Source organism: Salmo trutta, chromosome 3, assembly GCF_901001165.1.
Source record: "Salmo trutta chromosome 3, fSalTru1.1, whole genome shotgun sequence".
Lineage (NCBI taxonomy): Eukaryota > Metazoa > Chordata > Actinopteri > Salmoniformes > Salmonidae > Salmo > Salmo trutta.
The window spans coordinates 35,002,799-35,018,154 of record NC_042959.1 but is presented as its reverse complement, the minus strand read 5'-3'; positions in this window follow the sequence as shown (position 1 = coordinate 35,018,154).

Genomic DNA, 15,356 nt, shown 5'->3' with positions numbered 1-15,356 from the left:
TCCCAAAGCAGGACTTTTTCCGTTTCCTACAAGTAAGACACTATATTCTGAAGAGCACCACCTTAATTGGTAACCCTGATATGTCTGTCATTGAAAGAATGCTTTTTTCCCCACAAAGGAAAATGTCTGTAAGTCTGTTTTATGATGCTTTAAGGTCCTTTTCCGCTGTCGACACACAGAGAGTGAAACAAGTGTGGGAGAAAGAACTGTCCGTTACCATTGACGAAGAGATGTGGGAGGACATTTGGAAATATGCAAAAACAATATCTATATGTAATCGTACTAGAGCAATTCAATTAAGAATAATACACAGATTGCATATATCCCCAAATCGCAGACATGCATTTAGCCCCGCTTCCTCCTCTCCTCAGTGTCTCAAATGTAAAACTGATACAGGCACCCTAACACATTGTTTATGGTCATGTCCCAAAATACAAAGATATTGGTCTGGTGTTCTGCAAGAGATTGAAAAGATCCTAGGGGTCGATCTAGAATTGGACCCAGTTTCTCTACTGTTAGGTCTCCCTAGTAGGCATGTAACTTCTGTGGGTAAGAGGAGGCTTTACAACATCCTCACCTTCGCAGCGAGAAAAAACATACTTTTACAGTGGATTAGTGATAAGGTTCCCTCTATTAAAGATTGGCATAAGATACTATTTGAATGGGTCCCGCTGGAATATCTGACATGTACAGTGCACTCTAAGACAGATCAGTTCTACAAAGTATGGGAACCTTACTTAAATTACCTAGAACCTGAAGTATCAGCTATTATGCTGCAAGGATTCTCTTAGAATGGTGATCTATGTATTCCAGAATTACACTGTACGGTCCGTGTGAGGAACTCAACTTCTTGGTTTAAACTGAGCATTTTATTTTATTTGTTTATTATGTCTTTATTGTTATTTTTTTTTTCTGTTTATGTTTGTTTAAAATGTATGTATTGAGGGATGCAATGGGGGGGATGGGGTGAGAGAGGCGGGGAGAGGGAAACGGTGGGTGTGTGTGTACGTGCGTGCATACATACGGATATGTGTAAGCGAGTGCTGTTTCTTTTGCCTTGTCTTTGTTGTTGTATCTCTTAATATGGGTGAAAATTGTGAAACTCCAATAAAAAATACTGTTACAAGTAAACACTGTGGCACCAGCAAAAGCATAACTGTTGAGTGGCAAGGGACACTTGTTCCTGACAGTGATACTATTCAACCCACGGAAGTCTATGCATGGCCTCAGTGACCCATCCTTCTTCTTGACAGAAAAACCCAGCTCCCACCGGAGAGGAAGAAGGCCTCATATGTCCAACAGCCAGGGAGTCCTGGATGTATTCTTTCGTGGCTTCTTGCTCGGGGCAAGAGAGTTTATACAACCTGCTACTAGGGAGAGGAGCTACAGGCTGAAGCTCTATAGCACAGTGGTACGGCCGATGAGGCGGCAGAGACGGGGTGTGGTGCTTACTGAATACAGGAGCTAGACCGTGATATTCTGGAGGAACAGAAGACAGGTCTGGGGGTTCTGGAATGGACTGGGGTGCAGACAAGGCAGGAGGAAGGGCAGAATGTAGACAGAATGACAAAATATACTCCAAGTAGTTACCCTTCCGGTGGACCAGTCAATCTGTGGGTTGTGTAGCTTTAACCATGGATGACCCAGAACCAGAGGTGAGTGAGAACAGTCGATTATGTGGGAACTGATCTTTTCCTGGTGATTTCCAGAGAGACACATGATAACAGGAACAGTTCTCTCCAAAACACGGAAGAGTAGCTTTCCATTGAGAGCATTGGCATCCAGAGGTGAATTGAGTGAAACAGTGTCCAGACCCAACCGATTAACGACCCCTTGGTCCAGAAAGCTCTTGTTGGCACCTGAATCTTTGAGAGCAGGCAGAGGAAAAGCCTGGCTCTGCCACACAAGGTTGGCCTCAAGCAGGGGTCTGGGAGATGATGGGCAGGCGATTTGGCTCAACAGTATATCCCCCACTACTGCTGAGCCCCCTCTTTTGCTGGACACAGGGAACAAGTGTAGACTAGGTGACCAACCTGTCCACAATATAGACAGCTCCTAGTACTGATACGCCGCTGCCTCTCCTCTGGAGATAGACGGGTCCGGCCGAGCTGCATGGGTTCAGGATTAGAATGTGCTTGAAGACGGGATGCAGTCGGAGAAGGAGAGCAAGGCACTGAAGCAGATGTTATGGGACATACAACCCTACCTCCCCTCTCCCTCTGACGCTCACGGAGACGGATGTCAATGCGGAAAGTGAGAGAAATGAGTTCGTCAAGTCCATCAGGCTCCTCTCTGGACACCAACTCATCTTTGAGTTGGCTCCCTGAATGGTCTCGTCATTCCAGCCGCTCTCTGTGGCGAAGGTGCGGAACTCATATGCCATTTCAGCCACACTCTGGGAGCCTTGACGTAGGGACAGAAGTCGTTTAGCGGCATCCTTTCCACAGACTGGGTGGTCAAAGACCTTCCTCATTTCATCTGTGAGTCCACTGTAGGAGAAGTAGATAGGTGACTGTCTCTCCAACATGCAGTGGCCCAGGAAAGCGCTGCTCCCCGAAGGCAGCCAATCAACAACAAAAAAATCTTGGCTCATTCACTAGCATAGGAATAGGGCTGTTGCTCAAATACTAGTGAACATTGCACAAGGCAGGCTCTGCAAGTGCCAAGATTACCATCATAGCACTCAGGAGTCAGAACAAAAGGCTCCCAGGGTGGAGAAGAGGGACTTGAGACTGGTTGTGAACTCTGGGAGGAGGTTTGGACCTGTAGGTCAGACAGGCTCCGTAAAGACTCCTTGATGTTCTCCAGCAGGGCTTGGTCATGTTGTTCAAGAAGGGTGGCTTGACCAACAAGAATTTGGTGAAGATTAGTGGAGTTTGCTGGTTTCATCTCTAGGCCAGATCGTACTGTTCGGCAGAGCGACACAGGGGAACCCAAGAGCAGACTCATGAGGAAACAGGGATGAATGAACCAAAATATTTATTGTTACACAGGGAGATATGGAGTGCAGATCCGGGGAAGCTCGGATGAGTTGCATAAAAACCAGATGTGGTGACTGAGGTTGGAGTTAGCTGAGTAGAACAGGGTAAACAGGTCCTTAAGGGAATCCAAGGTAGTGGTGGTGAGTAAAATCCAGAGCAAGGTAGTTGAGGGGTGTGATGTGGAATGGGAGACAGGAGCCACAGACAGAGCGGTAACTGCAATGAGAGGATACGGTGTCAGGCAGGGAAACAGGCACGACAGAGTAACAGGATCTTGAATAATCATAAATGGCTAGACTCATGAACTTACTGAGAAGAGATTATGATCTGGCAGAGTGGAAGTGGCAGGACTGAGTATTTGTAGAGGTCTTGATTATGGAACGAGTTGCAGCTGGTAGGGATCTGCTCTGACTCCAGCACACCTGTCTTCAACCACACAGAGAGGGAGAGGGAGAGAGAGAGAGAGTGTACTGGGGGAGTAACTGCAGGTCAGGAAGACACTGGATGAACACCAGAGGGTGTAGCAGGAGCAGATGTGACAGCCTCCAAAACAGAGGCAACCACATGTAAGGGGTTTGAAAACATAAAACATATATTTTATACTTTTTAAACTTTTTGTCCTTTTCGTCGTCCATTCACTTTAATGGGATTTCCTCAACATTCTAAAGGGCCCATTGTGACATCATTGCTTCCAAAATTCTATTCTATCCACTCTAAAAAATGTAACTTCTGACCTAAATCAGCTACTTTGACCACTTTCCTGACAACTTAGACAATAGACTTACACACCTTAGACAGCATATGAAATCTAAGTCTGCTTCTCCGCTATTAAAATGTGAAAACAGAACAGAATTATCTTCAAACGATGAATCAATACTACTGTTTTAGTAACCGGATCATCTACATTTCCTCTCAGCTTTTACAAGCAACTTACATTTTGACCACTTTTCCATCAAGTTAGACAAAAACTTAGAACGTATGATATGACATATCTGTCTTTTTTTCTGCTATTCAAATCTGAAATCAGAACAGAATGATCTTCTACCGATCAAATGACACAGCTGTTTTAGTAATCGCATTTTCGTGTCAACTTTTACAAACAACTGACATTTTTACTACTTTCACAACTTAGACAAACACTTAGAACCTATGAAATCTTAATCTACTTTACTGCTTTTAAAATCTAAAATCAGAACATTTCTTCCACTACCACAAAAATACTTTTGAAGACCTAGCTGTAGCTCTTCATTACTACTATTCACCTCTCTCTCTCTCTCTCTCTCTCTCTCTCTCTCTCTCTCTCCAGAGTTAATGTTGACAGTCAGGATGTGGAATACACTGATGTCAGGATACTGAAGAAGCAGATGAGACAGAAGGAAAGAAAGGTGGATAACGGACAGGTGGAGGGGGGTCCCCAGCAGCCAATGGAGGTGGAGTATGGATAGATTATTAAAATATTAGAGGGTCCCCGGTGGAAGGTAGACACACCTGAGGAGGAAAACTGTGTATACGCCAGGGTACGCAAAGGCCAGTGAGCAAGGTACTGTCTAGATTCAATATGACAGAAGGAGGCTGATTTCGGGGAAAGTACAACGCAGTGTCCATCTTTCTATTTGCATATCATCCCTAACTGGTATTGCATATTTAACAGATTTTGTCCCATCATTACTAGATTCAGGTTTTCAAAGGTGGTCATTACTTAATTTGTAATATGTTCACCAAGTCTTAAAGATCAGTCAAGTTAAATCATTCAGAGAACTAAGTTCAGACTTCCATTTGCCAAAGTGAGATTTATTTAGCTATTTAAAGCTAAGAGAGTATTTACTGAAACACTCCAACTGCGTAAAAATGAAGGGTGAGCCCTCTCCCATAGAAAAAGACAGAATCAATACTCAGAAAAGGGCAACTAGTACTAAACAAATAATACAACTATACCAATCTGTTGCTGTCATGCCACAGAGCAATACTCTGCAAACTAAGTGCAAGTGGGAATCTGAACTTGGGGAGACCATTGAAAATGGGAGGCAGTCTGTAGGAATACTCATACCATTATCAATGGAACATCATTGGTAGGTACTTTCTAACTCCATGTCACACCCTGATCTGTTTCACCTGTCTTGTGCTTGTCTCCGCCCCCCACCAGGTATCTTCAATTAGTCCCCATTTTCTCCTGTGTATTTATACCTGTGTTTTTTGTTTGTCTGTTGCCAGTTTGTCTTGTCCCGTCAAGTCCTACCTTTTTTCTGTGCTCTTGTTTTTCCTAGTCTTCCCAGTTTTGACCATTCTGCCTGCCCTGACCCTGAGACTGCCTTCTGTTCTGTACCTTTCTGACACTGCCCTGAATTACTGTCCTCTGCCCGCCCTGACCCTGCCTGCCGTTCTGTACCTTACTGACTGCCCTGGATTACTGACCTCTGCCCGCCCTGACCCTGCCTGCCGTTCTGTACCTTACTGACTCTGCCCTGGATTACTGACCTCTGCCCGCCCTGACCCTACCTGCCGTTCTGTACCTTACTGACTCTGCCCTGGATTACTGACCTCTGCCCGCCCTGACCCTGCCTGCCGTTCTGTACCTTACTGACTCTGCCCTGGATTACTGACCTCTGCCCGCCCTTGACCTGTCATTTGCCTGCCCCCCGTTTTGTAAATAAACATCTGTGATTCAAACTGTCTGCATCTGGGTCTTGTCTTGATTCTTGATACTCCAGACACAATGGTGAAGATAAGAAAATAAAGAACTGGTGAATACTGGAGAAAATGTGGGGAATTATTCAGAAACTATCTACATATTGTTGGGTCTTGTTATACAATAATACACTTCTGGAATTATGTTTTTGACTTTGTGAACAATGTATTTAAATGCTCCCTGGCAAAGGACCCAAAGAGTGCCATACTTGGACTTCCAAATGCCTATCTATTGAATATACTCTTGTCTGCGGCAAATACATGTATTACAACACTTTGGTTAAATAAGGACATTCATACTATGGAAGAGTGGACTTGTAGAGTGAAATAAATGTATTTCATGGAAAATATCACCCTAAAATACAACTGCAAACAAATACGGTACCAGTCAAAAGTTTGGCCACACCTACTCATTGAAGGGTTTTTCTTTATTTTTACTATTTTCTACATTGTAGAATAATAGTGAAGACATCAAAACTATGAAATAACACATATGGATTCATGTAGTAACCAAATTGTTTTTGAACAAATCAAAATGTGTTTTATATTTTTGATTCTTCAAAGTAGCCACCCTTTGCCTTGACAGCTTTGCACACTCTTGGCATTCTCTCAACCAGCTTCACCTTGAATGATTTTCCAACAGTCTTGAAGGAGTTCCCACATATGCTGAGCACTTGTTGGCTGCTTATCCTTCACTGGTCCAACTCATCCTAAACCATCACAATTGGGTTGAGGTCAGGTGATTGTGGAGGCCAGGTCATCTGATGCAGCACTCCATCACTCTCCTTCTTGGTCAATTAACCGTTCACAGCCTTGAGGTCCTGTTGAAAAACAAATGATAATCCCAATAAGCGCAAACCAGATGGGATGGTGTATTGCTGTAGAATGCTGTGGTAGCCATGATGGTTAAGTGTGCCTTGAATTCTAAATAAATCACTGACAGTGTCACCAGCAATGCAACCCCACACCATCACATCTCCTCCTCCATGCTTCACGGTGGGAAACACACACGCAGAGATCATCCATTCCCCTACTCTGCGTCTCACAAAGACATGGCGGTTGGAACCAAAAATCTCAGATTTGGACTCATCAGACCAAAGGACAGATTTCCACCAGTCTAATGTCCATTGCTCGTGTTTCTTGGCCCAAGCAAGTCTCTTCTTATTGATGTCCTTTAGTAGTGGTTTCTTTGCAGCAATTCGACCATGAAGGCCTGGTTCACGCAGTCTCCTCTGAACAGTTGAGATGTGTCTGTTACTTGAACTCTGTGGAGCATTTATTTGGGCTGCAATTTCTGAGGCTGATAATTCTAATGAACTTATCCTCTGCAGCAGAGGTAACTGGGTCTTCCTTTCCTCATGTGAGCCAGTTTGGCCATAGAGCTTGATGGTTTTTCGACTGCACTTGAAGACTCAAAGTTCTTGACATTTTCCTGATTGACTGACCTACATGTCTTAAAGTAATGATGGACTGTCATTATTGTTTGTTTATTTGAGTTGTTCTTGCCATAATATGGACTTGGTCTTTTACCAAATAGGACTATCTTCTGTATACCACCCCTACCTTGTCACAGCACAAGAGATTGGCTCAAACACATTAAGAAGGAAAGAAATTCCACAAATTAACTTTTAACAAGGCACACCTGTTAATTGAAATGCATTCCAGGTGACTACCTCATGAAGCTGGTTGAGAGATTATTCCTCCTCCCCCAAACTTTACAGTTGCTACTGTGCAATGGGGCAGGTAGTGTTCTCCTGGAATCCGCCAAACCCACTCGTCCATCGGACTGCCAGATGGTGACGTGTGAGAAATCACTCTAGAGAACGCTTTTCCACTGCTCCCGAGTCCAATGGTGGCAAGCTTTACAACACTCGAGCCACCGCTTGGCATTGCGCATGGTGATCTTAGGCTTGTGTGCGACTGCTCGGCAATGGAAAACCATTTCATGAAGCGCCCGACGAAAAGCTATTGTGCTGACGTTGCTTCCATAGGCAGTTTGGAACTCGGTAATGAGTGTTGCAACCGAGGACAAACATTTTTTACGCGCTAAGTGCTTCTGCACTGGGCGGTCCCGTTCTGTGAGCTTGTGTGGCCTACCACTTCGTGGCTGAGCCGTTGTTGCTCATAGACATTTCCACTTCACAATAACAGCACTTACAGTTGAACGGGGCAGCTCGAGTAGGGCAGAAATGTGATGAACTGACTTGTTGGAAAGGTGGCCTCCCATGACATTGACATGTTTAAAGTCATTGAGCTCTTCAGTAAGACCATTCTACTGCTAATATTTGTCTATGGAGATTGCATGGTTGTGTGTTCAATTTTATACACATGTCAGTAACGTGTGTGGCTTAAATAGACGAATCCACTAATTTGAAGCGGTGTCCACATACTTTTGTATATATAGTGTATGATAAATGTAAGATTTTGGGTCACTGGCCTACACACAATACCACATAATATCAAAGTGGAATTATGTTTTAGAAATGTTTACAAATTCATGAAAAATGAAAAACTGAAATGTCTTGAGTCAATAAGTATTCAACCCCTTTGTTATGGAAAGCCAAAATAAGTTCAGGAATACAGTTTCAAATGTACTTAACAAGTCACGTAATAAGTTCATAATAGCCTTCCCTGTAGCTCAGTTGGTAGAGCATGGTGTTTGCAACACCAGGGTTGTGGGTTCGATTCCCACGGGGGGCCAGCACAGAAAAAAAATGTATGATATGTATGAAATTGTATGAAATGTATGCATTCACTACTGTAAGTCGCTCTGGATAAGAGCGTCTGCTAAATGACTAAAATGTAAAATGTAAAAAAAGTTCCACGAACTTACTCTGCGTGCAATAATAGAGTTTAACATTATTTTGTAATGATTACCTCATCTATGTACCCCACACCTAAGGTCCCTCAGTCGAGCAGTGAATTTCAAACACAGAGTCAACCGCAAAGACAAGAGAGGTTTTCCAATGCCTCGCGAAGAAGCGCAACTATTGGTAGATAGGCAATAAAAAAGCAGACATTGAATATCTCTTTGAGCATGGTGAAGTTATTAATTACACTTTGGATGGTGTATCAATACACCCAGACACTACAAAGATACAGGCGTCCTTCCTAACTCAGTTGCCAGAGAGGAAGGAAACCACTCAGGGATTTTACCATGAGGCCAATGGTGACTTTAAAACAGTTACAGAGTTTAATGGCTGTGATAGGAGAAAACTGAGGATGGATCAACAACATTGTAGTTACTCCACAGGGTAACCTAGATACTGTAGTTTGTGTGTATGTATTGACGTGTGCCTTTACGTGTGCCTTTAAAACAAATGTATGTAGTTCTGTCCTTGAGCTGTTCTTGTTAATTTATGTTCTGTATTATGCCATTTTGTATTATGTTTTGTGTGGACCCCAGGAGGAGTAGCTGCTGCTTTTGCGATAGCTAATGGGGATCCTAAAAAAATACCAAATACCAAAATACTCCGCAATACTAACCTAAATGGCAGAGTGAACAGAAGGAAGTGTCACGCCCTGACCTGAGAGAGACGTTTTTCTCTGTTTGGTTAGGTCAGGGTGTGACATGGGGTGGGCATTCTATGGGTTATATTTCTATGTTGTGTTTTTTCCTTTGATTGGCCGAGTATGGTTTCCAATCAGAGGAAGCTGTCTATCGTTGTCTCTGATTAGGAATCATACTTAGGTAGCCCTTTTTTCCACCTTCAGTTGTGGGATCTTGTTTTTGTACAGCTCAGTTAGCCTGCAGAACGTGACGTTTGTTTGTTGTTTTGATTTCATGTTCTGAGTTTAATAAAAAATAGAAATATGAACACGTACCACGCTGCACCTTGGTCTACTTATTTTGACGATCATCACAGAAGATCCCACCACAAGAAAGCCAAGCAGCGTGCGCTTACTGGGAAGACAAGCTGGACCGGGGAGAATCCACATCGACGGAAGAAACGAGAGGCAGCCCCAAAATACATTTGGGGGGGGGGCACACGGGGAGATTGGCAGAGTCAGGGTGGAGACCTGAGCCAACTCCCCGTGCTTACCGTGGGGAAAGTAGGACTGGTCAGGCACCGTGTTATGCGGTGATTCGCACGGTGTCGCCAGTGCACCAGCACAGCCCAGTTCGTCCTGTGCCCGCACCCCACACTTGCTGGGCTAAAGTAAGCATCCAACCAGGACGGGTTGTGCCAGCCCTAAGCTCCAGACATCCAGTGCGCCTCCACGGCCCAGTATATCCTGCGCCAGTTCTACGCACTGTGTCGCCAGTGCGCCTGCACAGCCCAGTTCGTCCTGTGCCCGCGCCCCGCACTTGCCGGGCTAAAGTAAGCATACAGCCAGGACGGGTTGTGCCAGCCCTAAGCTTCAGACTTCCAGTGCGCCTCCACGGCCCAGTATACCTTGTGGCTGCTCTGCACACCCAGTCTCTAGTGCGTCTCCCCAGTCCGGTGAAACCTGTTCCGGCTCCACGTAAGAAGCCTCCAGTGATGATCCATGGTCCGAAGCCTCCAGTGATGATCCATGGCACGAAGCCTCAAGTGATGATCCATGGCACGAAGCCTCAAGTGATAATCCATGGCAATAAACTGGTAGGGATGATCCATGACCCGGAGCCTGTAGGGATGATCCATGGCACGAAGCCTCCAGTGATGATCCATGGCCCGGAGCCTCAAGTGATAATCCATGGCAATAAACCGGTAGGGATGATCAATGACCCGGAGCCTGTAGGGATGATCCATGGCACAAAGCCTCCAGTGATAATCCATGGCATGGAGCCTGCAGCGACGGCCTGCAGTCCGGAGCCTCCTGAGACGGTCTGCAGTCCAGAGTCTCCGGCGGCGGTCTGCAGTCCAGAGTCTCCGGTGGTGGTCTGCAGTCCAGAGTCTCCTGCGGCGGTCTGCAGTCCAGAGTCTCCTGCGGCGGTCTGCAGTCCAGAGTCTCCTGCGGCGGTCTGCAGTCCAGAGTCTCCTGCGGCGGTCTGCAGTCCAGAGTCTCTGGCGGCGGTCTGCAGTCCAGAGTCTCCGCCTGCGGTCTGCAGTCCAGAGTCTCCAGCGGCGGTCTGCAGTCCAGAACCTCCGGCGATGATCCTCGGTCCGGTTCCTTCGACGATGATCCACGGTTCGGAGCTTTCGGCGAAGATCCACGGTCTGGTTCCTCCGGCGACACAAAAGTGGAGGGATCAGCGGGCGGAGTGGGGGCTACGCCCCGAACCGGAGCCACCACCATGAGTAGATGCCCACCCGGACCCTCCCCTATAGGTTCAAGTTTGCGGCCGGGAGTCCGCACCTTTGGGGGGGTATTGTCACGCCCTGACCTGAGAGAGACGTTTTTCTCTGTTTGGTTCGGTCAGGGTGTGACATAGGGTGGGCATTCTATGAGTTATATTTCTATGTTGTGTATTTTCCTTTGATTGGCCGAGTATGGTTTCCAATCAGAGGAAGCTGTCTATCGTTGTCTCTGATTAGGAATCATATATAGGCAGCCCTTTTTTCCACCTTCAGTTGTGGGATCTTGTTTTTGTACAGCTCAGTTAGCCTGCAGAACGTGACGTTTGTTTTTTCTTTGTTTGTTGTTTTGATTTCGTGTTCTGAGTTTAATAAAAAATAGAAATATGAACACGTACCACGCTGCACCTTGGTCTACTCATTTTGACGATCGTCACAGGAAGCCTGTACAGAATAAAAATATTCCAAAACATGCATTCTGTTTGCAATAAGCCACTAAAGTAGAACAGCAAAACAAGTGGCAAAAAAATGTACTTTATGTCCTGAATACAAAGCCTTATGTTTGGAGCAAATCCAACACAACACTGAGTAACACTCTTTATATTTTCAAGCATGGTGTTGGCTGCATCATGTTATGGTATGTTTGTCATCGGCAAGGACTAGGGAGTTTTTTATGATAAAAAGAAACGTAATGGAGCTAAGCACAGACAAAATCCTAGAGGAAAACCTGTGTTTAGTCTGCTTTCCAACAGACACTGGGAAAGAAATTCTCCTTTCAGCAGGACAATAATCTAAAAGACAAGGACAAATATACATTGGAGTTGCTTACCAAGATGACATGGAATGTTCCTGAGTGGTCTAGTTACTGTTTAACTTAAATTGGATTGAAAATCTATGGCAAGACTTGAAAGGCTGTCTAGCAATGATCAACAAACACCTTGACAGACCCTGCAAATATTTTCCAATCCAGGTATGCAAAGCTCTTACAGACTTACCGAGAAAGACTCACAGCTGTAGTCACTGCCAAAGGTGAGTCTAACATGTATTGACTCAGGGGTGTGAAAACAGGGGTGTGAATAATAAATGAGATATTTCTGTATTTCATTTTCAAGAAATTTTCAAGAATTTTTAAAAACATTGTTTCACTTTGTTATTGTGGGGTACTGTGTTCAGATGGGCGACAGTGGAAAAAAACGATTTCATCAAATTTGAATTCAGGCTGTAACACAACAAACTATGGAATAAGTAAAGTGGTATGAATACTTTCTGAAGGCACTGTAATTGTATAGTTATCTGGTTTGTTGTGTACCTGTTTGTATCGCAGAAGACCAGAACCTTAATAGTAATCACCATATTTACAAACACTAATTATACTAGTTGGCTGCACATACCACAGACAAAAATTGTGGGGAGTAGTGAACGATTCCACACTTCAGGAAGAATGAGAGGTTATAGGGACGCAACCCTGACAGGCCCAGAGTTGATACAGACGACAGCCATGTTGAATCATGTTACAGCTTTGTTTTGCATGTTCACACTATAGAGTAAGCACATAGGCCTGCTGTCTGTTTCCAAGAACTAGATACATAACTTCCTTTTTTCTTAACCACATATTTTTCTTTAGAAAACTGTTTTACCACATGGTTGCGTGGTGTTAAAATGTTCCTTGTTTCAGTTATGATATATGTCACCAAACCTTACATGTATTTACTTTATGATAGAAGTAATGATACAGTTATTTAAAATAATGTTTAAAGAATGTTGGAATTTTTTGTAATTGCAAAACAGAAATGTATCAGATATTAAAGTCTACTTACTTACTAATTTGCAGTCCATCTCCCTCGTTGACACATCTTGAGATATTGCTAAAAATAAAATATACTCTTATTTGCAGTTTGTCTATGAGGAAAATCATCCTGGCATCCACACACATACAGTACGTACAGTGGGGGAAAAAAGTATTTGATCCCTGCTGATTTTGTATGTTTGCCCACTGATAAAGAAAGGATCAGTCTAAAATTTTAATGGTAGGTTTATGTGAACAGTGAGAGACAGAATAACAACAAAAATATCCTTTATTTGAGTACATGATCAGTGAATATATTCAATGTACAGGCTATAATGTGGGGATCTCATGCGTGGTAATAACTACATGTATATAGATAGGACTTGCATCCTTGGCACAATAAAGTTATTATATTCTACTCAATCCATAGGCTTTATTAATGCCATATAGACTTGAAGTCGATACAACAACTATGATAGCTGATGTTCATACTGTAGGTTCTGAACTAATATTCACACCAAACATTAGGGTCCATACATACAGTGGGGGGAAAAAGTATTTGATCCCCTGCTGATTTTGTATGTTTGCCCACTGATAAAGAAAGGATCAGTCTATAATTTTAATGGCAGGTTTATTTGAACAGTGACGCCCCAGCGACGCTGGAGATTAGGAGCACACTCCTAACCGCAGCTTGTTACCTGTAAAAAAGACACATGTCCACTGAAGCAAACAATCAATCAGATTCCAAACTCTCCACCATGGCCAAGACTAAAGATCTCTCCAAGGATCTCAGGGACAAGATTGTTGACCTACACAAGGCTGGAATGGGCTACAAGACCATCGCCAAGCAGCTTGGTGAGAAGGTGACAACATTTGGTGTGATTATTCGCAAATGGAAGAAACACAAAAGAACTGTCAATATCCCCCGGCCTGGGGCTCCATGCAAGATCTCACCTCGTGGAGTTGCAATGATCATGAGAACGGTGAGGAATCAGCCCAGAACTACACGGGAGGATCTTGTCAATGATCTCAAGGCAGCTGGGACCATTGTCACTAAGAAAACTATTGGTAACACACTACGCCGTGAAGGACTGAAATCCTGCAGCGCCTGCAAGGTCCCCCTGCTCAAGAATACATATACATGCCCGTCTGAAGTTTGCCAATGAACATCTGAATGATTCAGAGGACAACTGGTGAAAGTGTTGTGGTCAGATGAGACCAAAATGGAGCTCTTTGGCATCAACTCAACTCGCCGTGTTTGGAGGAGGAGGAATGCTGCCTATGACCCCAAGAACACCATCTCCACCGTCAAACATGGAGGTGGAAACATTATGCTTTGGGGGTGTTTTTCTGCTAAGGGGACAAGACAACTTCACCGCATCATTTGACAGGGTCGTGTACTGTCAAATCTTGGGTGAGAACCTCCTTCCCTCAGCCAGGGCATTGAAAATGGGTCGTGGATGGGTATTCCAGCATGACAATGACCCAAAACACACGGCCAAGGCAACAAAGGTGTGGCTCAAGAAGAAGCACATTAAGATCCTGGAGTGGCCTAGCCAGTCTCCAGACCTTAATCCCATAGAAAATATGTGGAGGGAGCTGAAGGTTCGAGTTGCCAAACGTCAGCCTCGAAACCTTAATGACTTGGAGAAGATCTGCAAAGAGGAGTGGGACAAAATCCCTCCTGAGATGTGTGCAAACCTGGTGGCCAACTACAAGAAACGTCTGACCTCTGTGATTGCCAACAAGGGTTTTTCCACCAAGTACTAAGTCATGTTTTGCAGAGGGGTCAAATACTTATTTCCCTCATTAAAATGCAAATCCTTTTATAACATTTTTGACATGCGTTTTTCTGGATTTTTTTGTTGTTATTCTGTCTCTCACTGTTCATATAAACCTACCATTAAAATTATAGACTGATCATTTCTTCGTAAGTGGGAAAACGTACAAAATCAGCAGGGGATCAAATACTTTTTTCCCCCACTGTACTACACATCCATAGGCATACAGTTATTTTTATCCTCCACTACACAATAAGCAAATAAATAGTTAGCTAGCTATGTTACTTCAGCTGCATTGCAAATATATGCAAGCAAGCTTACACAATTGTACATTCAATTTGCAGTAAAGTAAATGTAGCTAGATTCTTTACATCCACTGTTTCACAAGACGACAGCCTGGTTTGCTAAAGAGTCCCTAAAACATTAAACACGAATTACAATTTCATACTCATGTCATAACACTAGCTAGCTAGCTGGCTAATGTTAGCTAACTTGCTAAATAGCGATTTTTGTAAATTAACTTTATGACAAAATTTGCACAATTGTTTGTCTCTACATTATTAACTAACATATTCCTCTCAATTGTACATTTTTTGTTTTTTAGGCAAGTCTCAATCTACACACAGCACATTCCATTGTAGGATACTGAGATTTTTGCAGACATGGATTTTTGCAGACATGTCATGTATTTTGTTTTGAGAATCTGCAGAGAAGAATGAGGTGGTTGTGTCATTACTGTTGATTTTATACCTTTCAGTGTCCCTTGCTGGTTTCTGTCCCACAATATTGTTGTGCTCCATAGCCGCAAGGTGTGTCTGCTCCTGTCACAGGCGTCGTAGTGAATAGACCAAGGCGCAGCGTGTTGACTGCTCATCTTTTATTTTGAATGAAAGCACTTCAC